A 22,014-nucleotide genomic window follows, 5' to 3' on the forward strand; every position below is an offset into this window, starting at 1 on the left:
GGTAGTTTCCCTCCGCCTTCAGGTGGGGGGACGGGTCCTGACTGTTGTTTGTGCTTATGCGCCGAATAGCAGTTCAGAGTACCCACCCTTGCTGGAGTCCTTGGAGGGAGTGCTGGAGGGTACTCCTTCTGGGGACTCCATAGTTCTGCTGGGGGACTTCAATGCTCACGTGGGCATTGACAGTGAGACCTGGAGAGGAGTGATTGGGAGGCATGGTCCCTCCCCTCTGAACCAAAATGGTGTTTTGTTATTGGACTTCTGTGCTCATCATGGATTGTCCATAACGAACACCATGTTCCAACATAAGAGTGTCCATATGTACACCTGGTATCAGGATTCCCTGGGCCGCAGTTCGATGATCGATTTTGTAGTCGTATCGTCGGACCTGCGGCCACATGCCTTGGACACTCAGGTGAAGAGAAGGGCGGAGCTGTCAACTGATCACCACCTGGTGGTGAGTTGGCTCAGATGGTGGGGGAGGAAGCCGGTCAGATCTGGCAGGCCCAAACGTGTTGTGAGGGTCTGCTGGGAACGTCTGGCTGAGTCCCCTGTCAGAGCGAGCTTCAACTCCCACCTTCAACAGAGCTTCGAACATGTCCCGGGTGAGGCGGGGGACATTGAGTCCGAATGGGCTGTGTTCCGTGCCTCTATTGCTGAGGCGGCCGGCCGGAGCTGTGGCCGTAAGGTCGTTGGTGCCTGTCGTGGCGGTAATCCCAGGACTCGTTGGTGGACACCAGCAATGAGGGATGCCGTCAAGCTGAAGAAGGAGTCCTACCGGGCCTTCTTGGCCTGTGGGACTCCGGAGGCAGCTGATGATACCGACAGGCTAAGTGGCATGCGGCTTCGGCTGTCGCCAAGGCAAAAACTCGGGCGTGGGAGGAGTTTGGCGAGGCCATGGAGAAAGACTTCCGAACGGCTTCGAGGCGATTCTGGTCCACCATCCGGCGCACAGGAGGGGGAAGCAGTGCTTCATCAACACTGTGTACAGTGGAGATGGGGAGCTGCTGACCTCAACTCGGGACGTTGTGGGTCGGTGGAGGGAGTACTTCGAAGACCTCCTCAATCCTACCAACAGACCTTCTGATGAGGAAGCCGAGCTGGGGGACTCAGGGGTGGACCCTCCTATCTCTGGGGCTGAAGTCGCTGAGGTGGTCAAAAAGCTCCTTGGCGGCAAGGCCCCAGGGGTGGACGAGATCCGCCCAGAGTTCCTTAAGGCTCTGGATGCTGTGGGGCTGTCCTGGCTGACACGCCTCTGCAGCATCGCATGGACATCGGGGGCAGTACCGCTGGATTGGCAAACTGGGGTGGTGGTCCCCCTTTTTAAGAAGGAGGGTGTGTTCTAATTACAGGGGAATCACACTCCTCATCCTCCCTGGTAAGGTCTATTCAGGGGTCCTGGAGAGGAGGGTCCGCCGGATAGTCGAATCTCGGATTGAGGAGGAGCAGTGCAGTTTTCGTCCTGGCCGCGGAACAGTGGACCAGCTCTATACGTTCTTTGGGGTCCTGGAGGGGGCATGGGAGTTTGCCCAATCAGTTTACATGTGCTTTGTGGACCTGGAGAAGGCATTCGACCGTGTCCCCCAGGTGCTCCTGTGGGGGGTTACTCCGGGAGTATGGGGTACCGCACCCCCTTGTGCGAGCTGTCCGGTCCCTGTACGACAGGTGTCAGAGCTTGGTTCGCATTGCCGGTAGTAAGTTGTATTCGTTTCCGGTGAGGGTTGGACTCCGCCAAGGCTGCCCTTTATCACCGATTCTGTTCATAACTTATATGGACAGAATTTCTAGCCACAGCCAAGATGTTGAGGGGATCCGGCTTGGTGGCCTCAGGATTGGGTCGCTGCTTTTTGCAGATGATGTGGCCCTGTTGGCTTCATCTGGTCATGATCTCCAGCTCTCACTTGAGCTATTCGCTGCCGAGTGTGAAGTGGCCGGGATGGGAATCAGCGCCTCCAAATCTGAGACCATGGTCCTCAGCCGGAATAGGGTGGTTTGCCCTCTCCGGGTCGGGAGTCAGGTCCTGCCTCAAGTGGAGGAGTTTAAATATCTCGGGGTCTTGTTCACGAGTGAGGGAGGGATGGAGCGCGAGATCGACAGAAGGATCGGTGCGGCGTCTGCAGTAATGCGGACTCTGCGCCGGTCTGTCGTGGTGAAGAAGGAGCTGAGCCAGAAGGCGAAGCTCTCGATTTACCAGTCGATCTACGTTCCTACCCTCACCTATGGTCATGAGCTGTGGGTCGTGACTGAAAGAACAAGATCTCGTATTCAGGCAGCTGAAATGAGTCTCCTCCGCAGGGTGGCTGGGCTCTCCCTTAGAGATAGGGTGAGGAGCTCGGTCATCCGGGAGGGGCTCTGTTGGGGAAAATTGTTATGAGTTTGGTTTGAATTAAGTATTAGACATATATGCATTGATTTGCTGTGATCCTGCTGTGTTTTGTGTCTTTGCACAAAGCTTTCTTTAAGTCATATGATCCTTGTCTGGAATGTGCAGACAAAGTCTGAGACAGGAAGAGTTTCCTGCAGGGCATCGGTTTTTGTCAACTGCTTGGTTGACCAGTTGTCTAAAGGTTAGAGGTTAAAGGTAATAAAGTAATATAGTGAGTGATTGATGCTTAGTGAGTTCAGTTTAGTCTTAAATAAGAGATAATGATTGTTTCATATGGTGTGCTCAGCAACTAGGAGGAGTTAAGCATGGTTTATAATTGGGTGTTACTTCAGCATCTGCAGAGAGAGTTCTCTCTCCAAGCTCCAGCGTGTGCTTGTATTAGTTTATAATAAAATGTTCATTGTAAGAAGACAGTTGACTCTTAGATGTATTACAACTTCTCAAGACCAGAGTATTTTCCACCACAGTTTTTGGGGGCTCGTCTCGGGATCCTGCGTCAGTCCGCCCAGGTTGGGGATAGACGGGTTGGCCACCTGAATCCACAGATTCATCCTAAGAACCTCAATTAGAGAATTTCAGAGGACAGGACGTCTTTCTCCCACCCGTGGTCGACTACGCCAGGACTCCTTCTGAACCAGTGTGAAAAGACAATGGTGAGAAGTGTTATTCTAAATTTACATTAATTTTCAGACTCAAACTGGAGTCAAACATTACTAGAAATTTATCACAAATTAATAATCAATATCTTAATTAATAATCACAATATTTTTCTGTTTTGTGGTCAATTGTCTTCATTATTCTCATTGTGACAGGGATTCTCCTCCTCACCTCCTCATCGAAAGAATAACTCAAGGGATAAGAGAATAACTTAAGACGAGATCAGGTTGACGTCATAAATAAAATCCTGTGAGTTTAAGTTAAGTTTAAGTTAAAGTTTAAGTTAAAAATCGTGAGTAACAAGACCAAGTCGTAAGTGCTGTGAGCTAGACGTAGCAAGACCAGACCAGTAAATCTTGTGAGTTACAAGACCGAGACCAGTAAATTAGTCAGTAAGTCCTGTGAGCTCGAGAAGCAAGACCAGGCCAACCTTGAGTTAGAAAATTGAGAGGAAAGCCATCTTGAGTGAGGAGGAACAGAGAAGAAACTGTGTGGGCTGGTTTCTGGAGACATTGAGAATTTTGCCTGATAATTCTACAAAGGTGTGGGATTGACCCTCTGTGTACATCCGCTGCAAACAGAACTAGTTCCTTTGCAGTAGGAGGTTGATGTACAGCACCATTAAAGAGTTGAAATCTCTGTCTTCATGTGAGGGGAAACTGGGGTGGTTGTGTAAAATTTCCTGTGTTAAACTTGATTGGACTGATTGTGTGGAGAATTAAAACCACGTCTTGTGAAGCCACACCGGACTCTCGCAGGAGAGCCTAGAAGCTTGTGTGGGGGTAGACAAACGTGGGGGCACGACCCATTCACATGCATTCATCCAACTGTTGAAGTGAATTGTTTGTGTAAAATCTAATTTACTGCAGTAAGAAAAAAAAAAAAAAAAAAAAAAAGAAAAAAAACAAACAACAAAAAATGTATGAGAGAAGGAAGTGAGGAAAAGAGTGTGTTCATTAAAGGCCTTCTGCTCACTGAAGGAGATGATGTCATAGCATGTTAGGCAGAAACAAACATATAAATCCTGTGTAAAATAGCTGCTTGTGCTTTTCTTCCTAAAGCTTTTATAAGAGCATAAAAGCCACTCCCTGTATGAATGTGGAACCCTTTTCCTAAGGAAAAGCAATTCTTTATTATCACCTGAGAACATTTTAAAGAGCAACAACATATTAAGAATGAAAAATCAGAAATGTGAGAGATGTGATTTATAGTATTAGGAACTTACTATGTTAAATTACTGTACATTGTGTAGGCAATAAGCTTAGGTTTCTGTCTGTTCCCTTTCAGACATTCATAAGGTGATTTTTATTCCTTTACTACTGCAATTATTAATTTATGCCTAGCATGTCTAAATAAATTTAGATAAACTGGAAATAAATAATGCAGCTGAAGGATGCTGAAAATAAGCATAATGTTAGGAAAAAAAGAAAATTCTTGACCTTAAAATAGGAATGGTGAACCAACGTGCTAGAGTAAATTTCCCTTGCAATAAGTTCACTTTAGCTAAATGTGAGCTAACGGCGAGAAGAGAAGTTCTCAGAACAAGTGTATCTTCTTAGCAAGATCATGTTCAGCTTTCCCAGGAGAGAACTGAGTTATGAATCCACTGATAATATAGTCTCACACACACAATTACAATGTAATATTCAAGTTACAGGATGTTCACAGCACAGAACATGGTCCACATAATATGTTTGCCTCAGGATTCAGAAGAAAACTATTATAATTATGAGGCTATGATCTTTATTTTCCCCTTACTGGAGAAGAAAATACACATCAGATGATTTTTGTTTAAAGAGTAGAACCAACTCTTGCGATGGCTGCCAGTAAACAGACCAGTCTCTTAGTTAACACGCTTAATAAGTAAACAAACAAGTCATTTAAGCCCTGTATGTCCTCAAAATAACATGAATATGAGGCAGATTATTTGAACAGTATTGATACTTCCAAAGTTAAGCTAACTATGCTAAACAGTTAGCCTTGGCCTTTTCTTTGCATTAAAATCATTAAGGAAGAAGTGCTGCTGTGGGTGTGTGCACGTGCATGTGTGCGTCGTGTTGTTGTAGATGAAAACAGCTTTACCATCAGTATTAGAAGTTTGTTTCTAAATGCTGCTTTAGTTCAAATGTAGATAGAAAACAAACAGCTTTATTATGACCTGAAGGTCTCTGGCTGTTCAGTACCTGAAGTCCAGCTGTTAAAGATGGGTTTACATCTTGTTGCTTTATGCTTATGCTTATGTTCACAATATATTTGGAATAGAAAGCCAGTCTTATTATGATCTCAGTTTTGTGTGTGTTGCTCCTGAATGGGTCTGTTGGAGTCTGAGAGACATGAGACTAAACTAGACTACATTACTGATTAAATCAACAGTTCTGAATGAGCTTTATTTAATATATGCAGAGATTCTTCAGTGTGGTTCTGCTTCTGTCATTTAGCAGACATGACATAAACAACACGAGCAGTAAATCAGAAAGGAGATTCCAGCATGGATAAGTGTTGGTCAGACTGCTGGGAGTCCAGTTTAACACATGTCCTGCTATGCAGTACTAGAGGATTTTTCTGGTTGTTGATTAAGATGAGACGACCTGATAGGAACTTTGCAATAAGTAATTAAATGAATTTGGTTACTTTGAATGATTACCTACCAGATAACTGAGTGGCCCTAACTGTTGCTTTGTATTGTTTATGATTTACTCTTTGACTGTTTGGCTGAAACTGACTATCCTCTGCACTCCCCAGGCCTGGCCCCTGACCGACCTCTAGTTGACCCTGACTTGATTTTCCTTTTGATGCTGTTTGCTCTGACTGTGACATGGTGGAGGCTGCAGCTCTCCCGTCTCAGTTCTCGTTACTTGAGCTTACTCTTTAGCTGAAAACGAGTCCATGTTTTGGCGCTCTCTTATGAATGACTTTCTGGATGCCATTTTCCTGAATGTTTTCCTCCCACAGGTTGCAGACGGGGAAATTTCCTTCTGGCTCTCTTCTCAGATCTTCCTTGGACCAAAAGTACTTTTTCTGGTTCTGATGTACATGCGTAACATGGAAACATGGGCTTTTTTGTGATTCTTTTTGCAGGACCCTCACCCAAGCGGGCATGGTTCCTTCCAAGACTGCCTGTTCAGACACAGCTCTGTGTGAAAGTAATGTTTTAACATATTGTCCTAACCTCATAAGAACCCTTTTCAGGCATTTGCACACAGGTGAAAGCTGCTCTTCATGGATCAGCATCTACGCAGCTCTATTCACTTCAGCCTGGAGATTTTGTCCTGATAAGAAGCTTTAATCATCAGCACTGGAACCAACATCGATGGTTTAGGCCATTTCAGGTTTTCCTGACGACCCAGACAGCGGTAAAGGTCGCAGAGTGAGCTGCTTGGCACTACAGATTGCTTGAACCTCCTGAAGCTCTTCAGTCTGAAATTACAGAAGAATAACGCACCACCCAACAAAGGGCAGAATAATCCCTGTGGTTGCGTGGGTAAGTGAGATAGTCTACTCTCACGCCTGAAGACCAGCCTTCGCTCTCAAGCAAGATCAGTGTGAGGTGACAAAAAGCGCTCCACTGCAACTGTGATATGCCAAGTCCCACCAGAACGCCGACAGTGTCTTCACTGCACTTCTGTCACCCCCTAAGAGGAATGATTTGTTTCCACTTTTCTTACATTTATTGTTAGACTCAGATTTTGAAGCTGAAGTGAATGGCTCCTCACTATTGTAATTTCTGAAAGATTCTTTTAAAACCCGACAGGCATGAGGCTCCTGATGTTTTGAGAATGTTGTCTTCTGTATGTATTTTTGCGTTCTGATAACAATTTCTCTTCTTATTGTTGGTCCTGTAGGACCAAGAGGAGGGAGTGTGTTGGGGAAAATTGTTATGAGTTTGGTTTGAATTAAGTATTAGACATATATGCATTGATTTGCTGTGATCCTGCTGTGTTTTGTGTCTATGCACAAAGCTTTCTTTAAGTCATATGATCCTTGTCTGGAATGTGCAGACAAAGTCTGAGACAGGAAGAGTTTCCTGCAGGGCATCGGTTTTTGTCAACTGCTTGGTTGACCAGTTGTCTAAAGGTTAGAGGTTAAAGGTAATAAAGTAATATAATGAGTGATTGATGCTTAGTGAGTTCAGTTTAGTCTTAAATAAGAGATAATGATTGTTTCATATGGTGTGCTCAGCAACTAGGAGGAATTAAGCATGGTTTATAATTGGGTGTTACTTCAGCATCTGCAGAGAGAGTTCTCTCTCCAAGCTCCAGCGTGTGCTTGTATTAGTTTATAATAAAATGTTCATTGTAAGAAGACAGTTGACTCTTAGATGTATTACAACTTCTCAAGACCAGAGTATTTTCCACCACAGCTCAGAGTAGAGCCGCTGCTCCTCTGCATCGAGAGGAACCAGTTGAGGTGGCTCGGGCATCTGGTCAGGATGCCTCCTGGACGCCTCCCTGGTGAGGTGTTCCAGGCACGTCCCTCTGGGAGGAGACCCCGGGGAAGACCCAGGACACGCTGGAGGGATTATATCTCTCGGCTGGCCTGGGAACGCCTCGGGATCCCCCCATCAGAGTTGGCAAATGTGGCTGGGGAGAGGGAAGTCTGGGCTTCCCTGCTTAGGCTGCTGCCCCCGCGACCCGACCCTGGATAAGCAGCACGAAGACGAGGCATGATGTTTAGCAAGATGTTCAGGGTTAAAAATGTTAATTTCATTTGTGTTTGCATAAATATGTTGGCTGCGACTCTCGCTAGCTTCATGTTGGCTACAACATTAGCACCTGGATATTGCTGGGCTGTCGACCCACTGTTAGTCTTTGTTATGATTACATTTTTTTGAGTTAATGTGTATTGTGTCCCGTCATAAGGGTGAAGCCACCGACACGACGAATAACGGCGTGGTCCGGGCCACAAATAGACAGTCGCCTGTGTCCGACTCTTCTCTCCACCTTACACCCCAACACCACAAACACAACGCAAAGTAACTGGGCATGGAGAGGCACGATACCCATGCAGGCTGGGTTACAATACTAAGACAAGAGGAGAGCTGCCACCCCCTAAAAAAGCATTCCCACGCTATGTATCCTGCTACTTTGCCAAATCAGTAACATTCAGCTTTTTAGTAGGGAACCTTTATCCTAAATATTGCACGGAGTAATAGCATGCTTATGCAACAATATATGCTGAAAATACAATAATGCCTCCAAAATGTGGGCGTTTCTTTTTCAATATATGTACGGAGCTACCAACGGAGCAGCTCTTTGGCGGAGTTCGGTGCAGCTGAGATTAGTACGGTGGCCCTGAAGTGCAAACCACAACAACACAACAAAAAACACAAATACAAAACAAAAAAACGCAACAACAAATTAAGAAACAGCAACAAATTAAAAATGACAACAATTACAAAAAACACAACAACAAAATAAAAAACACAAATACAAAACAAAAAAACGCAACAACAAATTAAGAAACAGCAACAAATTAAAAATGACAACAACAATTACAAAAAACACGATGACAAATTAAAAAACACAACAAATTTGATGAACACTACAAAAAATTCTAAAAAACACAACAAATAAAAAAAACAAAACACAAAAAAATGATAAAACACAATGGCAAATATAAAACGACAACGAACTTAGAAAAAGCACAACAACATTAACATACCGGAAGAGGTAGGTATTAGCGGGCAACAAGAGAAATCGCTGATTGGACGATGGTGCCAGACGGCTTTTGAACCGGAAGTTGTAGTTTTGTACCTCGTTCAGTTTGAAGTAGAGGAAAGGCTAAAGTAGTACTAAATTTGTTGTGTTAAATACTACAGAAGTGTTCAAAGTAGTTTTAGTGTGCTGACTGAGACACATTTTGTGTAAAGTGTGTAATAGGGCTTGGCAACGGACCTGATGACGTAATGCGGTCTCGGACGTAAATAGTAGACCGGTGTTATTTTTGGAGGCCATTCATTCCTGAGGATCATTGATACAGGTTATTAGAGCAGTGATTTTTATGTTGAACAGCTGCTGTCAACCATAAGCTAAAGCGCGTTTCTTTTATTCACCTATCGAAAGCCAGCTGGTCTGAACCAGCCGATTAACGTGTTGCTACGGTGACGTCCGCAACCGAGTGATATGAACTTGTTATAATTAGGCGAACTACGTGTGCATGCAGACTAAAATAATGCACGCCAATATATATATGTATCTATATATAATTTTATTTTCATAAACTCTGTTCATCGGTCCTCACAAGTTCTGCATTCTTAGCAGATGAACGAGCCTCTTCTCAAGCTCTGGGTGATTGTGAGCAGTGCGGGCAAAGTGGAATGTGGCCGCTGCACCTGCATGGCAGGAGTAGCTGAGACTTGTATGCATGTAGGTGCGTTCCTGTTTAAATTGGAGGCAACTGTGCACATCCATGGAATGAAGACTGTGACAGATGTGCCAGCATACTGGGTTTTGCTCAGCAACTTAACAAAGATTCAACCAGAAGTGTGATATGAGATTTTTGTTACCCAGTCAGATGACTGTGATGTGGTTGTTTGGACAGAACAGGACTTTGTAGCGGTGCACATCTTCCCAGACAAGGGGTTCTGGAAAACTATCTTACTGAAGCACAAGTCTTCTTTTGGAGGGTGTGCTTGCCAGAGCTACTTGCTAAATATTACACTAAGGCTGTGGAGCCCAGCGAGTAAAATTAACTTGAATGCAAACTTTTAACTTTGTTTTGCAACTATTACATTTTTGTACATTATACTTTTTATTAATAAATACTTCACTGTCACTAAGTGTACCTTATTTGTCATTTCCAGGCAGTGTACAGACTGTGATTACTGTAGTTTTAGTACGCACACACACACACACATATATCTATCTATCTATCTATCTATCTATCTATCTATCTATCTATCTATATATATATATATATATATATATATATATATATATATATATATATATATATATATATATATATATATATATATATATGTGTGTATATACACACACATCTACATATGTACACTCATAGATCCATTCTTTTTACTTGAATCAGTATTAAGTAATAAGTACAAAATTAACCTCAATTACACTCTGTCAAGCTGTAATAAGTTTAATTTTTTTTATTGAAGAATCAGACATTTCATTGCTTTACATCAGTGGTTTTACACCATTATAGACACCCTTCAATATGCACACATCTCACTTTCATCCGGTCTTACAACAACACTTGGACACATGTTTACACGTATACAACAAACATTTAACAATCTTATTAAGAAGAGTAAATTCTTCCTCCTCACAAGGAAGCAACAAACTTATTGGTAGTGTTTTGTGTAACAGTGTGTACTTGTTACGCAAGCTGCCTATTACTCTTTCTTCATGTATCCTCAGGTGGGCTAAAACACAAGTATCTTTAACATCTTTAGCATCAGCTTGATGTTGAAGTAGCTCCTTTCCTATAGCTCCTGCATCCGCTTGGAATCCACCTCTCACATTGCCATTCATGCACATTTGTTTATTATTGCCTCTTATGGATTCTCCACATCTGCGCTGTCTGCGGGTCTGGCGGTCTGAGACTGTGGCTTTCACCTCAGAGTGACCCAGATGCAGTGTTGGAGCCCAGTCTGAATGTGACTCCTCCATCTCATATGCTGGTTTACCTTCGGGGTGGCAAAAGAATTCACGTAAGGACATATTAAAATCCAAGGTATGCTGTGAATGCATCAGACACAAGACACCATTCAGTTTCAGGTCCTACTAATTATTTATTGGTAAAGTCATATCAAAGTTTATTAATAAACCATTTTAAATTAAAAACTAACAAACCCCCCCCCCCCCACCCACCCACCAAACAAGAAAAGAAAAGAAAAAGAAAATAGCACAAAGTGAATGATGTAAAAAGTCATATTTTAACACATTATAAATTCAAGTTCCCCCACAATTAAGAATATAACCTAACAATAAAAAAAACCCACGTTTGTAAAAAAAAAAAAAAAAAAAAAAAAAAAAAAAAAAAATCACAGAAAAATCCAGCTACAAGTTATGTAAGACAATAACGAGCCTTGTTCTAAAAAGATCACCAATCTTTGCAGCCTGGCGCTGTTTGGCAGGTGTCTATGTCCAACAGCTTTAACCTTGCAGATATCAGGAAATTATAAGACATTTTTGTCAGGCTTAACTTGCTGACAAATTGAGCAAAATAGGTGAAAAAGGACTCGGCTGGGTTGTTAATCAGTGTATCTGATGGGCCCGGCTGGGTGTTGTTTGGGTTTTATTTATCTGTGAGAGTCAGAGAGCCCGCTGGTGGACCTGCTTTGTTTCCGTCAGTGTGCTGCAGGACAGCTGTGGCTACACATGTTGCTTACTATCACAAAGTATGAATGAGTGATGGATTAAAAGTAAAGCGCTCTAATGCCTTGTAAAGCGCCATATAAATCTAATCATTTATCACGATTATTATGCGATCTTTGCGTTAGTGTTCACTTAGCATGCTAGCCGCTATGTTAACAGATGCTCTTCCAGCCAAAGTAGCTTCGGGTTATTTGATTGAAATCGGAACAAAATAAGAACACAATAATTGAATTAACAATTCAATTATTGATAATAAATGTCGGGAGCAGACTTTCAAAGATGTTGGGATGTTCGTAAAACTTAAGTCAGTGCGTCTTATGGCAGATATCCATCCGTCTCCTCCGGGTTACATCAGAGACAAGACTCCCTTGGTTCTGCTTCCATGTAGGAAACGAGTGAAGAGACAAGCCGTTATCTATTTTTTTCCCGATCGATCGTGTGCTCGGACATTGAAGCCAACTACACAGCAAGTTCTTCCCATATTTACTGGGACCCTTCTCTATGGCCTCAAACAATGGCAACTTTTCCCATCAGCCACTGCGTGGCCAACATCGTGACATCACGTTGCCAAGCCCCATTATCAAAATATTCTTGGATAGCAGCAGCTATGTTTGGGCTACGAGCATAGACTGTATATAAAGAGCTACGGGTTACGTCTATGTTTTGAAAACTACAAAACAACTTCCGGTTCAAAAGCCGTCTGGCACCATCGTCCAATCAGCGATTTCTCTTGTTGCCCACTGATACCTACCTCTTCCGGTATGTTAATGTCGTTGTGCTTTTTCTAATTTCATTGCCGTTTTTTATTTGTCATTGTGTTTTATCATTTTTTTTGTGTTTTCTTTTTTCATTTGTTGTGTTTTTTAGAATTTTTTGTAGTGTTCATTAAATTTGTTGTGTTTTTTAATTTGTCATCGTGTTTTTTGTAATTGTTGTTGTCATTTTTAATTTGTTGCTGTTTCTTAATTTGTTGTTGCATTTTTTTGTTTTGTATTTGTGTTTTTTATTTTGTTGTTGTGGTTTGCACTTCAGGGCCACCGTAGATTAGGCAAAACTGGCAACTCTGACAGGGTCAGTTAGGGCTGTTACGACTGCAAAGTTTTTGCAAGCAGCCTGCAGCTTTTGTTTGTGGAGAGAACTGCACTGTTGAGGATCATTATGACTTGTTTAGATAGCATTTTCAGAAAGCCAGTGGATGCTTCACGAGCTGCAAGTCAAGAGTCAGTGAGCCGCATGCGGCTCGCAAACCGCGCAATGAGGAACACTGACCTAGACAAAACAATTGGTGCATCTTTAAATAAAAAGTACTTGAAATGCCACAAAGTATTAAGCACTGGAAAACTATATTAGCCAATAATTGGACTGAATTCTCATAATTTATCTCCAGGAACTCATATCCTCAATGCCCAGACAGCTATATATTATTCTGAAAAGATGCTGCATTATGATAAACATGGCTCCTGTAGCAAACCCTTACCTTTGACATGAGCTCATTTTAAGCATGAAAATGTTAAAATTCTCCATTTAGACATTTGTTCTGTATGTTTTGTTGTTCCATCACTGTTCAAATTTAAAAAATGTTCCACCTTTTCTAAAATTTGGCTTGTGCAAATGTCTTTTGTAGCAGGGAGAAATTAAAACAGCTTATCAATGCAATGAGAAATGAGTTTGACTTCATGAACCAGTGGTTTCCTGCTGCCATTTCACTTCTGAAAAACAAAGTGTACCATAGTCAGAAACTATACATAAATATAGGACTTTCCGTGTCAAAAAATAATCACTTTTGATGCTCATTATGCAAACACAAATCCACATTTACGTGCCCAAAGAGTCTTGAAAATAGGTACAAAAGTTATATGCGTGTCTGTCACAGTATAAAACTGCTGTCACAGTATAAAACTGGCAGGGGTGGGGGTGCCGGGGATGCCCCCGGGGGTGCCGGGGGTGCCCCCCCCCCCCCCCCCCCCCCACACACACACACACACACACACACCGTCCTAAGACATGTCTCACCTTTTGTCTCCTTGTGAATTTTAAACAACAACTCTAGTGGGGGCTTCACAGTGGTGTGGTCATTAGCAACACAGCAACACAGCAAGAACGTTGCTGGTTTGAGCTTCGCCTGTAGTGGTCTTTCTGTGCAGAGTTTGCATGTTCTCCTCGTATACACTACTCACAAAAAGTTAGGGATATTTGGCTTTCAGGTGAAATTTATGGAAAATGCAATATGTTCATGCTACAGTGATATAATATCATAAAAGTAAGACATTTAAGTAGAAGGATGCACTACTGATTTCCTCATCTAAAAAAATTCATTCAACACAAAAGGTAACAACAATGGTAGTTACACCACAACAAAAAATTTGAACGTCTCAATATCTCGTCATGTGCCCTTGAGCATCAATTACAGCTTGACAACGACGTCTCATGCTGTTCACAAGGCAACTTATTGCCTGCTGAGGCATGGCATCCCACTCTTCTTGAAGGGCAGCCCTCAGGTCATTGAGGTTCTGGGGTGCAGGGTCTCGAGCCTCTACACGACGGCTCAGCTGATCCCACAGGTTTTCAATGGGATTCAGGTCTGGAGAGAGTGCAGGCCATTCCATTTGAGGTACACCAGTCTCCAACAGCCGTTCCCTGATGATGCGGCCTCGATGAGCAGGAGCATTGTCGTCCATGAAGATGAAATTAGGCCTGTGCTGTTCATGTAGGGGCACAATCACTGGATTAATGATGTTATTCAGGTAGTATGGGCTTGTCACTGTACCATTCACAAAGTGTAGGGCAGTTCTGTACCAAGTGGACACCCCTGCCCACGCTGTAACACCGCCACCACCAAAAGCTCGCCTGGTGACAACAGTGGCTGATGCATAGCGCTCTCCCTGACGTCTCCAACATCGTTGCCGGCCATCATTTCTGCTCAGTGTGAATCGACTTTCATCAGAGAACAGCACTGAGGCCCACTGGTTCCTCGTCCAGCGTAAATGCTCCCTGGCCCATGCAAGACGATGATGCCTGTGCCTGGTGGTGTGGTCAGGTACCCGTGCAGGTCGTCTAGCACGCAGACCACGCTGATGTAAACGGTTTCGAATGGTCTGACGTGACACTTGGGTGTCTCTCACCTCTCTTAAACGTGCCTGGAGTTGAGTGGCATTCATCATCCGGTTTCTCAGGGCAGTGTTCACAATGTAGCGGTCATCAGCATGGGATGTGGCCAAAGGACGTCCACTTCTAGGCCTTTCTGTGACTCTTCCAGTCTCTCCATATCTCTGTTGCAACCTGCTGATGACACTCTGTGACACTCCAAGCTCAGTGGCCACTTCTGTCTGAGAACGTCCTGTTTGAAGCATCGCAATGGCAAGGGACTGTTGTTCCATTGTTAGGTGTCGTCTTGGTCTCATGATGTCAAAATGTGAACAGCATGATGAGGACAACTGTTTAAACACCAGCTCTAATTGAACCAGGACATTTATTGGTCAATTCAAGGATCACACACCTGCCGTGATTTTTGCGTTAAGCTCCTTGTTAGAGAACAGCAACTTGTGCAAAATTTATTGAAACATTTAACAGTTGGACATGTGCATTTAAAAGCTTAGAGAAGATCACATTAAGTTCACCTGTACAGGTTTGAATGCATTTTAGGCTTGTTGTGAAATTTCACCCAAAAGCTGAATATCCCTAACTTTTTGTGAATAGTGTATGTATGGGTTCTCTTTGGGTACTCCGACTTCCCACACCATCCAAAGCCAAGCATGTTGGGTTAATCGATCACTCTAAATTCTCCCTAGGAAGGAGTGTGAGCGTGAGTGGTTGTTTGTCTCTCTGTGTTGGCCGGGCGATATGATGACCTGTCCAGGGGACACCCTGCCTGTTGCCTGATGAAGGTTGGAGTAGCCTTGGATTAAGCAACTGAGAAAATGGATGGATGAACAAATGAAATTCTAAAGGTCTTGTTGTGGATTATAGTGGGTCATTTATAAGTTGTTCCTGTTATGAATGGTGTGTATGGTGCTGATGTTGATCTTTTCTTTAACCTCTATAACCTTTTAGCTTTTGCTTAGATTTTTTCAGTTCCTATCATGATGCATATTTTGTATCTTTAGTTCAGGTTTCCTGTTTTAGTTTGCAGTTCCCTTGTGTCTTGTTTTTTTGTTTAGCCTTTGTTCCTGTTCATTAGATTCACCTGGACTCATTAGTTGATTCATTACACCAGTGTCTTGTTTGTTTTCCCTGTATTTACACCCTGTGGTTACTGTTCCCATTGCTGTTTCATTGCTTGTGTTTGCCTCCTGTGTTCACGGGTCAAGTGTTTTTTGGATTTAACCATCTTTGTTCAGTATCCTGCCTCCTGTCCCTCCACCACAAATCCTGACAGGTTTTCACCTTTTTTGTTACATCTCTTCATTGTTCTATTTAATTTCACTTGAATGAATAACAAAAAAAAAAAACAGAAAGTTGGTATTAAACGGTATTAGTCTGGTTCTTTGCCTTACAGGATTACAAGCTAGTGAGGTGTAGAGGGGGCAAAACTGACTGACACCAGTTAAAGAATCTTTACTTCCCCTGTCATTGAGTTCCTGCAAACTTTTCTGTTTCACATATTACTGTTAGCTCTTAGTGACAGTTTCAACAAATATGACAAATTAACTTCACATTTTCTTCTACTTTCTCTCCACTATGATGACAAAAGTATCTACTATTCCTTCTGTGTTTGAGGACAGAGATGAAACACAAACACTGCCTGGTTATGCTGAGAAGGAGAGCACAACCGCTGTGCCCATGGGGAGAAGACAAGATGGTGTGTTGCTTTGCAAATAGAAAAGTTACATAAAGGTCAATGCCAGACTGCACCTTCTGTGGAGAATACATAAAGGATACATTGCTGACAAACCAAAGAGAGATATGAGTGTTTGGATGAACTGTGAACTTTTCTTTTTTCTTGTTTAAAAGAAACTTTCACATGTTGCTGTATTAAACTTGTTTTTAGAAACTAAATTATAAGAGACCAAACTGGCATTAATCTCTTAAATATGCTTATTTCTTGTTGAAAACTGGGTGGCTAAAAAGGTCAGGGTGCCAACATGGGATTTAATTATGGGAAAGATGTTGCACAGCTAATGCTGCTGAGTCTTCTCCAGAGCAAGTTTCTAACAAGGTGTCATTTAAGGAGGTCTACAAATAGGGAGTTATTGTATAATTAATTGTGGAAAACAAATAGTGTTTTAAAGGACAGAAAAAAAAAATCCATCTTGTAAATTTTTTTTTAAATGTTTAAGAATGTCTTGATAAATTATAAAGGGCATCAGAGTTAAGCTATGAAAATCAGAAAATCCTTTCAAGTTAAGTTTGTGATAAACTATCAGCATGTTTGTAGATTGTGGCTGTTAAACATAGTTAATAAATCATCAGGAAACTGTTCAAGAAAAGAAAAGATTGATTAAGTCGGTTGTTCATTTTATCCAGTTTTTAGCCGATGAAACGAATATTGTACAAAATCTTAGATATCTACACTCTGATGCTGCGACTTAGCTGAATAAATACAACTTCACACCTGCAGAAGACAGCTCTGTGCCAATCATACAATACGCTGCAGAAGTTGTTTCACAAGTTCTGTGAAAGCATTAAACTTTGTGCAAATAAAGCTTTGTTTTGGGGCGGCTATGACCTGTGAGATATCACATATGCTGTGTGGGTTGTTGCCAATATACCATTTTACCACTACATGGGTGGTGTTAAAACACTGGAAACTTATGCTCATTTACAACTCAAATGCAACAGGACTTTCTGTTTTTTACTGTGACCTCAATTACCATACATACTTGCAGTGTCCTTCAGTAGCTTCTATATAAATATCTTTACAAAAGGCTGGGATGCAAGATTTGCAAAATCTTTTAAACTCTAGACTCCCTGAGCCGTCACCTTATCGTGGTGGAGGGGTTTGTGCGTCCCGAAGATCCTAGCAGCTATGTTGTCGGGGGCTTTATGCCCCTGGTAGGGTCACCCATGGCAAACAGGTGTCTTGGGGAGGGACCAGACTAAGCACGGCTCATAGACCCCTATGATGACGACCAACCTGGGCATGAATGTTCCCTTGCCCGGACGCGGGTCACCGGGATCCCCCTCTGGAGCCAGGCCTGGAGGCGGGGTACGAGAGCGAGCGTCTGGTGGCCGGGCCTTCGCCCATGGGGCCCGGTCGGGCTCAGCCCGAAAGGGTTACATGGGCCCCGCCTCCCGTGGGCTCACCATCTGCGGGAGGAGCCGTAGGGGTCGGGTGCAATGTGAGCTGGGCGGCAGCAAGGGGCGGGGACCCTGGCGGTCCGATCCCCGGCTGCAGAAGCTGGCTCTAGGGACGTGGAACGTCACCTCTCTGGTGGGGAAGGAGCCTGAGCTTGTGCGCGAGGTTGAGCGGTTCCGACTAGATATAGTTGGACTCACCTCGACGCATGGCTTGGGCTCTGGAACCAGTACCCTCGAGAGGGGCTGGACCTTCTTCCACTCTGGAGTTGCTCATGGTGAGAGGCGCCGAGCAGGTGTGGGCATTCTCATCAGCCCCCAGCTTGGTGCCTGCACGTTGGGGTTTACCCCGGTGGATGAAAGGGTAGTTTCCCTCCGCCTCCGGGTGGGGGGACGGGTCCTGACTGTTGTCTGTGCTTATGCACCGAACAGCAGTTCAGAGTACCCACCCTTTCTGGGGTCCTTGGAGGGAGTGCTGGAGGGTGCTCCTTCTGGGGACTCCATTGTTCTGCTGGGGGACTTCAATGCTCACGTGGGCAATGACAGTGAGACCTGGAGGGGAGTGATTGGGAGGCATGGTCCCCCCCCTCTGAACCCAAATGGTGTTTTGTTATTGGACTTCTGTGCTCGTCATGGATTGTCTATAACGAACACCATGTTCCAGCATAAGAGTGTCCATATGTACACCTGGCATCAGGATTCCCTGGGCCGCAGTTCAATGATCGACTTTGTAGTCGTATCGTCGGACCTGCGGCCACATGCCTTGGACACTCGGGTGAAGAGGGGGGCGGAGCTGTCAACTGATCACCACCTGGTGGTGAGTTGGCTCGGATGGTGGGGGAGGAAGCCGGTCAGAGCTGGCAGGCCCAAACGTGTTGTGAGGGTCTGCTGGGAACGTCTGGCTGAGTCCCCTGTCAGAGCGAGCTTCAACTCCCACCTTCAGCAGAGCTTCGAACATGTCCCGGGTGAGGCGGGGGACATTGAGTCCGAATGGGCTGTGTTCCGTGCCTCTATTGCTGAGGCGGCCAGCCGGAGCTGTGGCTGCAAGGTCGTTGGTGCCTGTCGTGGCGGTAATCCCAGGACTCATTGGTGGACACCAGCAGTGAGGGATGCCGGTAAGCTGAAGAAGGAGTCCTATCAGGCCTTCTTGGCCTGTGGGACTCTGGAGGCAGCTGATGGGTACCGGCGGGCTAAGCGGCATGCGGCTTCGGCCGTTGCCGAGGCAAAAACTCGGGCATGGGAGGAGTTCGGCGAGGCCATGGAGAAAGACTTCCAGGCGGCTTCGAGGAGATTCTGGTCCACCATCCGGCGGCTCAGGGGGGGGAAGCAGTGCTCCATCAACACTGTGTACAGTGGAGATGGGGTGCTGCTGACCTCAACTCGGGACGTTGTGGGTCGGTAGAGGGAATACTTCGAAGACCTCCTCAATCCTACCAACACGTCTTCCCATGAGGGAGCAGAGCTGGTGGACTCAGGGGTGGACTCTCCTATCTCTGGGGCTGAAGTCGCTGAGGTGGTCAAAAAGCTCCTTGGCGGCAAGGCCCCGGGGGTGGATGAGATCCGCCCGGAGTTCCTTAAGGCTCTGGATGCTATGGGGCTGTCCTGGCTGACACGCCTCTGCAGCATCGCGTGGACATCGGGGGCAGTACCGCTGGATTGGCAGACTGGGGTGGTGGTCCCCCTTTTTAAGAAGGGGGACCGGAGGGTGTGTTCCAATTACAGGGGAATCACACTCCTCAGCCTCCCTGGTAAGGTCTATTCAGGGGTCCTGGAGAGGAGGGTCCACCGGATAGTCGAATCCCGGATTGAGGAGGAGCAGTGTGGTTTTCGTCCTGGTCGCGGAACAGTGGACCAGCTCTATACCCTCTCTGGGGTCCTGGAGGGGGCATGGGAGTTTGCCCAACCAGTCTACATGTGCTTTGTGGACCTGGAGAAGGCATTCGACCGTGTCCCCCGGGGGCTCCTGTGGGGGGTACTCCGGGAGTATGGGGTACCGGACCCCCTTGTACGAGCTGTCCGGTCCCTGTACGACAGGTGTCAGAGCTTGGTCCGCATTGCCGGTAGTAAGTCGGATTCGTTTCCGGTGAGGGTTGGACTCCGCCAAGGCTGCCCTTTATCACCGATTCTGTTCATAACTTATATGGACAGAATTTCTAGGCGCAGCCGAGGGGTTGAGGGGATCCGACTTGGTGGCCTCAGGATTGGGTCCCTGCTTTTTGCGGATGACGTGGTCCTGTTGGCTTCATCTGGTCGTGATCTCCAGCTCTCGCTTGAGCGATTCGCGGCCGAGTGTGAAGCGGCTGGGATGAGAATCAGCACCTCAAAATCTGAGACCATGGTCCTCAGCCGGAATAGGGTGGATTGCCCTCTCCGGGTCGGGAGTCAGGTCCTGCCTCAAGTGGAGGAGTTTAAATATCTCGGGGTCTTGTTCACGAGTGAGGGAAGGATGGAGCGTGAGATCGACAGACGGATCGGTGCGGCGTCTGCAGTAATGCGGGCTCTGCGCCGGTCTGTCGTGGTGAAGAAGGAGCTGAGCCAGAAGGTGAAGCTCTCGATTTACCAGTCGATCTACGTTCCTACCCTCACCTTTGGTCATGAGCTGTGGGTCGTGACCGAAAGAACGAGATCTCGTTTACAGGCGGCTGAAATGAGTTTCCTCCGCAGGGTGGCCGGGCTCTCCCTTAGAGATAGGGTGAGGAGCTCAGTCATCCGGGAGGGGCTCAGAGTAGAGCCGCTGCTCCTTCGCATCGAGAGGAACCAGTTGAGGTGGCTCGGGCATCTGGTCAGGATGCCTCCTGGACGCCTCCCTGGTGAGGTGTTCCAGGCACGTCCCTCTGGGAGGAGACCCCGGGGAAGACCCAGGACACGCTGGAGGGATTACATCTCTCGGCTGGCCTGGGAACGCCTCGGGATCCCCCCCGCAGAGTTGGCAAATATGGCTGGGGAGAGGGAAGTCTGGGCTTCCCTGCTTAGGCTGCTGCCCCCGCGACCCGACCCCGGATAAGCGGCAGAAGATGGATGGATGGATGGATGGATTTTAAACTCTGTTACTCCATTAATTAAAGTAAAAAAAAAAAAAAAGAGGTGTGTAGAACCATTGTGTGTTCAGTGTGTTAAGTACATTAGAATGTGGGGCTCATTAATCTGCTTAAGGAGACTTCCAACCAAAAAACTTCTAAAAGAGAAATGACCGCACTACTCTGATGCTACCAAGTTTAAATGTGGACAACAAAAGACTGTCAAATTTTGAAAATATTGTTTAAGTACGATTAGCTTCAATCACAACAGGTTAAAGACAAAAGTGGGCTTAAAAAGCAGTACACAGAACCAAACAGGTAACAATGGAGGGGGATGCACCTTTCAGTGAAAGGCTTCAGATTTGAAGTTTGTCAGCGTAAACATCTGGATGTTCAGGGATTTTATAATTAGCTGTTTATGGACCTCTCTATATAAAAAAGAGGAGAACTTATGTTGATGGTTATGCATCATTTATGATGCCTTGTTGTCTGGAATTAACAGGAAAAGGATACTATTCTCATAAAAGAAGTTTAAAAACCAGCATCTGTATAATGCCGATGAAATAGTTAACATCCACATCTGTGAAGACAACATTACAACAGGGCTAGAAATAAAGGCTTGGAGCAGCATGTGCAGTCAGACAGCCAACTTTATGTGTTCCTATTTGGATCTTATTAGTGGAATCTTATGTCAAACCAAATTCTACAATAAGTACAACAGCCTGTTAGCGAAAGAGCTCGCTGAAATCATCTGGTCGGTTGTCCAGACTGCTCATCCAATGGGGAAAAAAGTGCTTTTAGAAAACAATTAACATTTTATTTTAACATTGATGTGTCTTTGTAATCTACTATTCCTATCTACAGTGTACCAATGAAGACTGGATCACTGATACACGTGGAACAGTAAATTGAGTTTTTTTTTTTTTTTTTTTTTTTTACTAATTCCAGTATTTACATTGCTGTAAAATCATCCAAAGATTGAAGAATCCTCCCAAGTATACACTCTGTATTCTGTCACTGTCAGCACATAGTTTAAAAGTTATATTACATAATTGTCTCCAATGCATTAGATCCCAATGAGACAATTATACATTCAGTCTTTGCTTCACTGCAAGTTTTGACATATTTCGTTGCTGAACTTATTTTTGTCTTATCTGATGTTTACTCACGGATGGAGCATAGCAACATGAATAGACTTCCACAAGTAACGAGGCTTTAACATACTATTTCTTCCATACGCCGCTTTCTTATTAATCATAAAACATAAGAGGCAATGAAGTGTGAACAAGTCCTGTCCTCTTACATGTTTTCTTTTTGTGTGTTGTTTTCTGCAAGACTGTGTTTCAGGATGTGCTGTGGAGTCATACAAAGAAATTACTTC

The sequence above is a fragment of the Telmatherina bonti genome, assembly GCF_933228915.1.
Source record: "Telmatherina bonti genome assembly, chromosome: 16".
Taxonomy (NCBI): Eukaryota; Metazoa; Chordata; class Actinopteri; order Atheriniformes; family Telmatherinidae; genus Telmatherina; species Telmatherina bonti.